Source organism: Hyperoodon ampullatus (assembly GCF_949752795.1).
Source record: "Hyperoodon ampullatus genome assembly, chromosome: X".
NCBI classification, from domain to species: Eukaryota; Metazoa; Chordata; class Mammalia; order Artiodactyla; family Ziphiidae; genus Hyperoodon; species Hyperoodon ampullatus.
The window spans coordinates 98,567,064-98,575,555 of NC_136913.1; the positions used below are offsets into that span (position 1 = coordinate 98,567,064).

The 8,492-nt window shown below is 40.5% G+C and overlaps 1 pseudogene across 1 annotated transcript; it reads right to left on the reverse strand.

Annotated features, from left to right (window-relative positions):
* Positions 1 to 2,007: 2,007 nt before the first annotated feature.
* LOC307069776 (SH3 domain-binding protein 5-like) lies at positions 2,008 to 7,372 on the reverse strand (annotated as a pseudogene). The gene is made up of 2 exons: positions 7,289 to 7,372; positions 2,008 to 3,246 (listed from the first exon to the last, which is right to left on the reverse strand). The product of its transcript is annotated as an SH3 domain-binding protein 5-like (transcript).
* Positions 7,373 to 8,492: the final 1,120 nt, after the last annotated feature.

Genomic DNA, 8,492 nt, shown 5'->3' on the forward strand with positions numbered 1-8,492 from the left:
TCTTTAAAAACCTTGGAATTTGGGATGACATCAGAAAATGGCAGAGTAGGAAGCTCCAGGCTCTTGTTCTCCCACAGAAATAATTTTTTTCTAAACTAAGTACCGGCTAAAATAACTTCATAGGAGTCTTAAAAAATAAATGATGATCAGATATATGATATATGATTTCATATGATATCTGATAAATGATTTGCAAATGTTGTCTTTTCACTATTATAATGTCATTTGATGCACAAAAGCTTTTAATTTTAATGAAGTCTAGTTTATTTTTTTTACTGATTGCATGTGCTTTAAGTGTCTTTGGCACCTATAGCGACAATAAATTTTAAAGTGCAATTTCTAGTCACATTACCACCAATCTTCACACTAGAGGCTTATTTACCTAAGTTCCTATTACTTAATACATCATACCCAGCTTTCAACAAAAAACTACAAAGCATATTGAGAGGCAAGTAAAAAACATGGTCTGAAGAGGCAAAGCAACATCAGAAGTAGATTCAGATATGGCAGAGACATTGAAATGATCATACTGAGAATTTTAAATACTTATGATTAAAATGTTAATGGCTGTAATGGAAAAAATAGAAAGCATGCAAGAACAGATGGATAATGTAAGCAGAGACATATAAAATCTAAGAGAGAATCCATAGGAAATGCCATAAATCAAAAACACTGTAACAGAAATGAATAATGCCTTTGTTGAGCTCATCAGGAGACTGGAAATAGCTGAGGAAATAATCAGTGTGCTTTAAGATATGTGAGTAGAAATTTCCTAAATTGAAATACAAATAAAAAAATAATTGAGAAACAGAACATCCAAGACATATGGAACACTTTTAAAAGATATGACATATGCATAATTAGAATGCAAAAATGAGAAGAGAGAATATAGCAGAGGAAGTATTTGACATAATTGTAACTAAAATTAATGATAGACACCAAGCTGAAGACCAAGAAGTCTCAGAGAACACCAAGAGGAATAAATAGCAAAAGTACCAGGCATAGATATATCTTATTCAAAACTCAGAAAAGCAAATTCAAAGAGAACAACTTGAAAGAGGTTGGCTGGGGTGAGGGTGTGGAGGAGACATGATATTTCTATAGAGACAAGAATTACAGAAGGCTTCTCATTAGAGACCAAGAAAGCAAGAAGAGAGAGTACAATAAAATATTTAAAGTGTTGAAAGAAATAAATGCCTAAACAAGAATTCAATATCCTAGTTCTGTGGAAAATGCCAATGGTAATTTGATAGGCATTGCATTGAATCTGTAGATTGCCTTGGGTAGTATACTCATTTTAACAATATTGATTCTTCCAATCCAAGAACGAGTTATATCTTGCTATCTGTTTGTGTCATCTTCTATTTCTTTCATCAGTGTCTCATAGCTCTCAATGTCACTGAAACTTCATTAGTGCAGTTTAGAGGAAATGCTTAAGATTTGGTGTACAGTAAGTCCCCTACATACGAACCTTCAAGTTGCAAACTTTCAAAGATGAGAATGTGTGTTCACATGTCCAGTCACCTAAGTTAGTTCACGTGTCTGGCGTACATTGTCATGTGCGTGCATCTTCTACAAGTGGTTGTGTTTTTGTGTACTTTACATTACTGTATAGAGTACAGTAGTACAGTATCTTTATTTCAAGCCCAGGATGTCTGGAAGCAAGCAGTGGTGATGTAGCTGGTACTGTACTGTACTTTTCAAGGTACTGTAGTGTAAAGATTTAAAATGTTCTCTTTATTTTTTGTGTTTGTTTTTTATGTATTATTTGTGTGAAAAGTCTAAATCTATTACAGTACAGTACTACATAGCCAGTTGTGTTAGTTGGGTACCTAGGCTAACTTTATCGGACTTATGAACAAATTGGACTTACAAACTGTGCTCGTGGAAGGGAACTGGTTGGTATGTAGGGGACTTACATACATATTAAGTGATAAGTGGCACAATGTTTTCCATACAGTTTCATGTATAAATATTGATATGCACTTGGGCCAGAGCTGTGATGGATCAGCCGATCTGCACCATTTTTATGTCAGGGATGATCCCGTCTCTGCCCTTTGAGCACTGGAGGGACAGTTGCCACATGCATTTCATCCTCCAAGTCACAGCCCTCGCGGGGAGGGGCTACTTTGGATCTTGCCATGGCACTGCTTGCTGACGTCCCGGTTGTTGGCTTTGTCACTTGTTTTATTCCCTGCCCCTTTTGCCCTGTCATCTCACTCTACCTCACACTTGGGGAAGGAGGTCCTGCTGCATTCGCCCAGCACCGGGAACATCATCACGAACTCTGACGGACACGGGGCCGGGCAGGTCCAGGCTGCCGGACCTCACAGCCGTGGGGATCTGGTCAGTGGTCGGGTATCTCAGACTGGCTCCTGGGTCCTGAGCTGAAGCTGGACACAGACTGGGTTTCTGAGTCATTTTCAGACACAGGGGTGCTACAGTTGTCATCTTCAGAAGCCTCGGAGGCCACAGAAACGGCATCCAGCTCGGGCTTGCACCCCAACAGGTTCTCTGTGGTCGCGCTGTCACCTTTGGCCCTGACGTCGCGGCTGCGAGGCCCCAGTCGCACTGGCGTGCTGCTGCTCGTGCATCATGTCCGAGATCGTCTCCAGGTTCCTCAGGGCCATCTTGTATTCGCCCTTCACCATGACAGCTTGGCCTGCAGGTCGTCCACTATCTTCTCGCGTTTGTCCTCCAGCTGCCGTGTGCGGTCCATGGCTGTGTTGTACCTGGCCGCAGACTCCTTGTGCAGTCTTGGTCAGCTCCGCCTCCATGACCCTCTGTGTGGCTGATTCAGCATCTCCTGCGAGGCCGAGTCGAACTGCCGCTTGCCATCCTCCAGCAGGCACTGCTCAGCCAGCGGGATAGTCTCCGTGGCGGCTCAGGAGGTCCTGCGTGGTTCTCAGAGCTTCCAGCTGAGCCAGCCTCGCCGCCCTCCGCACCTCCCAGTAGCGCTTCGGGTCTTCCACGGCTTTGTGAGTTTTCTTCACCAGCTTGTCCAGTTTCACCGTCGCTTCTACCAGAACAGAGTGGAACTTGTGACAGATAACCTCAAGTTCAGTTTCGCGTCTGTTGATATCATCTGTGGATTGATTGAATGTTTTCAGTTCTCCCTGCATCCGGGGATCCACCTTCCTCCTCCTCCTGCCCCGGCTCCGTCCCCTCTTTCTCTTCCTCGAAGTATGAGTCCCCCTTTGGAGGGACCACGGGGAGTGGTGGCCGCGGGCTCCACCCCACCCGGCGCTACCAGGAGGCACTGCTGGCTTGTGTAGTTTTAAAGAACAGCAAGGGCTTCCCTGGTGGCGCGGTGGTTGAGAGTCCACCTGCCCGATGCAGGGGACATGGGTTCATGCCCTGGTCTGGGAAGATCCCACATGCCACGGAGCGGCTGGGCCCGTGAGCCATGGCTGCTGAGCCTGGGCATCCGGAGCCTGTGCTCCGCAACGGGAAAGGCCACAACAGTGAGAGGCCTACGTACCGCAAAAAAAAAAAAAAAAAAGAACAGCAAGAACCACAGGGCCAAAGAAAACGTAAGCAAAACAAGAGTGTCAGGAAAGGAAGATGGACAGACATATAAGAACAAGATTACGTAGAACTTCACAAGCCATAAGATGTTTGGATTATATTCTAAATCTGAAGGGAAACCATGAATCAAGATACTCTAATTTATATTCTTTTTTTTCTTTTGTTAATACATTACTGAGGATAAATTTATGTAGAGTGAAATACACAAACCTTAAGTGTACAGATCAATTAATATTTACAAATATATATGCCTTACTCTCAGACCAAATAAAGAACATTTCCATTACACCCAAAAAGGTCCCTCACAAAAATTTCCAGTCAGTACCTTTGCCCTGCTACCCTCTACCACCATGCAGACAAATAACTATTCTAATCTCTATCACCAAAGATTGATTTTTAATGTCAACACGATACATTGACAAGCTGTAAAGATATACATGATGTTTATGTCCCTACACATGCTGAATGAAATAATAAGATGCAGATGGGGTGGAAGACAAAATTATGGATATCAGGGAGAAAGCACTGCCCAAGAGATATATGAAATTCTTCCATAGCCTGATTAGAAGATGTCAAGAGTCTTAAAGTATATGAATAGCTTCTTTATCTAATTTGCTCATATTAGTAATTTCTTTTCTTTCTACATTACAATCTGACTTCTTGTTTCCTGATAAATTAGTTTCAAATTTATAACAGATTGGAAATTGGACTTCTTTATTTGATATTTGGAGTTTTTCAGAAGAAAGCCACTTTATTTTACTCTGTGTAGAAATCAATATTAGAAATAGCAATATTAGAAATATTCTATTAAATCAGATAGGATTTTATAAATGGCAAGGCCCATCTTCGAGCTCTGAAAATGATTATTTCACAGAAATGATAGAAGCAACAAAAATCACTCATTCTTTTCTACTTAAAGATTAACCTTACTAAAATAATATAACTATCAGGGAAAGTATGATTCATTTGATTTAATCTCAGGTATATTAGTGGGGGAATTTAGAGGAATGCTTTTAGAGCTTATTGTTGCAATTTAGTATCCCAAAGGATCTCAGAAAAACCAAAGTTAATTTTCAGGAACAGCTTCTAGGGGATTTTTTTTCTTGCATGATATCTTTTTTAAACTTGATTTCAGCTCACTGGGGAAAAGTAAGTGGTTCTTAATAATGGGTGGTAATTATTAGTGAAGTTATTTAGAAATGCCTTGAAATATACAGAGAAAACATGAGCATATCAAATAAATATAGCTTTTACTTAGCGTCTCTATGGTTGGATCCTTAGTTCTGGTTCAGTGACTTTGTGACAATAATATTTTATCCTTAATCAAAAAGAAAATTTACCTCAAAATTTCCATTTTAGGTCAGAATGAAAAGGAAAAAGCATGTAGATGGCTACTTGTATAGAACAAAGTGTAGCCAGTGTCATCTTCCTTTTCCACTTGGAAGCAACAACTCATGCATGGTAATTACAGACATATCTTATTGAACAAGCCTAACAGATGAACATATTAGCTGAAGGAGGGTGAATCAAGGTCACTTTAGAATCACCTCATACAATAATCTCTTAATTTTCCGGTATTCCTTTAATATGGACTTGCTAGTAAACAACATCTACGAAACGTTAAGAAATTTGAAGTGAACTCTGGACAATTTCAGATATATTTTATAATGCTTTATTTATATTTTAGTGTGAAACATTTTATTACTTATAATTTATGAAAAAAATTCTAAAAAGAGCACTGTTTACCCAACACACAGCATCCAATACACCAAATTATGAGTACCTTTGAATCCATTTGTGTACCCTTCGATCATACTCCTCTCTCTCCTTTCCTCTCAGAGGTAATGGCTGTTCTAAATATTATTCATAATGGCTTTGATTTTTATTTTAATTTTGCCATTTGGATATGCATCCCAAAATATTGTACTCTTTTTCATGTATGTAAATTGTAGAAATAGGATCAGACTATATGTATTCTTCTGCAACTCACTTTGTTCATTCAACTTTATGAGATTCACCCACATTGAGACATACATCTGAAGGTCTTTCAATTTCACTGCTATGTTGTTTTCCATTGTATGAATACATTTGAATTTATTTATCAGTGTTGATCTTGATGTAAATTTGGATGTCTCCAGTGTTTTGTTTCTAACATCACTGCTATGCACGTTCTTCTGCATGCCACATTGTCTTTATATGTGAGAACGTCTCTAAGGTCTATATCTACAAATGGAATTGTTACATAAAAAGATATGTGCATCATCAACTTTACTAGATAATGTTAAATATCATTTTTTTCAAAATGGTTCTAATAATTTGTACTCTCACAAGCACTGCATTAGAGTTCTAGAAATTCTACATCCTCACAACTCAATAGCAATGTCAGATTTTTCATATTTGCCTACCTGGTGGGTGTGAAGTGGTATGATTTCAATATACACTTTCCAGGTTATTTAATAAGTGTATGCATCTATTCATAGAATTTTATTGTCCATTTCTTTTCCCTATTCCTGAAATGCCTGTTCAAGTCTTTTGACCTTTTATCTCTATTAGATTGTTTATATTTATTTTATAGATTTGTAGAAATATTGATACTTTATATGTCATAGATAATGAATCTTTTTTAGTTACATATACTGCATCATCTTCTCCCATTAGGTGGACTGTATTTACCTTTCATTTTAATTGTATAACCACTTGGTAATTGTGAACTCTCTACCTATACTTCAGTCCATTATGTAATTACTAAGGTTTTTTTTGTGTGTCTCTGTACTCCCTTTTTTTTCCTCCATTAGACTGCCAGAGGTTTCTAAATGTTATTGCTATATTTAAAAATTTGGCTTTATTGATCTCTTTGTTAGTTTTCTTATATCATTAATTTCTGTTCTTATTTTTGTTAACTGCTTTTGTTTAATTCAGATATACTGATCTTTTTCTAACTTTATTTTTAAACTTTTAGTTTTATTTATTTGGAAAATTGTTCTTGATAAACATGGTTAGAGGTTCGCTGATTTTGTTTTTTCAACTCGGGTACTTGTAGATTGGTGAGGTCTGTTTCATTATTTGTTCTTTTAATTGGAAATAGATCCTCTGTCTTTTCATTTTAGGAGAAACAGTTATCTACTGTGGTCTCGAAGGGGTGTTTTTATGTGGGCGCATCCCTGTGTAGACTGTGAGTGTACAGTGTTTTTGGTACAAGGGCTGGTTTTGGTATGGCTGCCAGCCACACCTTTCCTCGGGGTGTGCTGGCCGTTATCCCCTTGATAGGGGCTGTGATTTCTGTTGTGGTGTCTAGAGCCTGCAGGGGATGTTGGGTGGGGCTTCCTCTTTGCTCTGTGGCTATCCCTGCCTTGTCAGGGGTAGGGCCTGTTCCCCAGTTGTTGGAGCAGAAGCCCTGAGGGTCGGGTTCAGTCAGACTCCATTGCCCTTGGGTGCTTGCCCTGCCCCAAAATAGGTGATTTCTGAAGCAAGTGAGGCCTGTGTGGTCACAGAGGACTTATGCAGCACCTGTGAAGGCATCTGCAGTTCCATTCAGTAGCAGCCCAGGGTTGCATCTCTTTCTCTGCTGTGTTTGTCCCAGATTTAGTACACAGCTGTGGTGTGAAGTAAGCTGGGGCTTGGGGTTGGGGTGTCTTGGCTGTAGGAATTGAGGTGACTGTGCTGCTTGCTGCCTCTGTGGCAGTCTTCTCCCAGGACCTGTCTGCCCCAAATCTAGCACTCAGCTACAGTATGGAGTGGGCAGAGCTGGGGTGAACTGAACTGCTGCATATTCCTGAGCACAGTGATGATGGCCATCGCTGCTCCACCAGGACCACGCCCCAGGCACTTCAGGCTGTCTTTCCATAGCGAGATTGAATCCTCTCCTAGGGCCTGTCTGCCTGAAATTCAGCCCTTAGCATCTGCAGGCTCTTGTGGCACCACCCCATGCATGCACTGACAATGGCTTCCACAGCTCCACCCAGATCACACCTCAGATGCCCTGTTCTTTTTCTGCATAGCTAGATGGAGTCTTTGCCCAGATCTTGTGCTGGGCTGTGTTGTGGAGTGAGCAGGACTGGGGTGTTTGCCTCTTTAGTTGGAAAGTGTGGTGAAGTGGCAGCCGCCAGTGCATGGCTCTCTCCGCCCTGGTTGTTGGCAAGCCAGCACGTGCACACTCCTCACAAATAGTGTAGGCGTCTCCAGCCTTGCTGTCTGTCTCAGCAGATTTCCCAGCAGGCAAGAGGGCTTGTTTGCTCTGCACAGGACACCAGGACTGGGATGCCCACATTGTGTCTCAAACCGCTCTATCCCCAGGGCGAAGGTCCACCCATGCAGACCTCTTCCTTACAGATCCCTCCCAGGGTTACAGATCCCAACCCAATGCCTTTTTTTTTCCTTTCTGTTCTACCCGTTTACATGGAGATCTTTCTTGCAGCTTTGTTTGTACAATATGAGAATTCTTCTGCCAGTTTCCAGATTTCTGTGAGAATTGCTCCACACATAGATGTATTTTTGATGTGTTTGTGGGAGGAGGTGAGTTCCACGTCCTTCTGCTCCGCCATCTTGATTCCTGCCAAAAACAACTTCTTAAAATGAACTCACTGGGTTTCCAATTACTGTTCAGTCTAAATATTCTTTACTTTTGTGCCAGAGCATCGATGCATTTTATCCAGCATTTTAGCTTGTTTTCAGCAGAAAGGCTGGTCTAGGTACTTAGTTTGCCATGCCACTTTCCAACTCAGCCACTAGACCAGTAGTTTTCAAACTTTTGATGCTATCCCACAATAAGAAGTACATTTTTGTACGTGATACCCATACATATATAACTTTCCTCAAAAGAGGACTGAAGGGTAGAGATAACCACAAGCCAAGAGAAGTGGCGAAGAGGAAGTATCCATATTCTTTCTAACTTCTTAAATTGTATCCTTAGATAATGAATTTTTAGCCTCTCTTATATTTGTATATTTATCTGTATATAGTGCTTA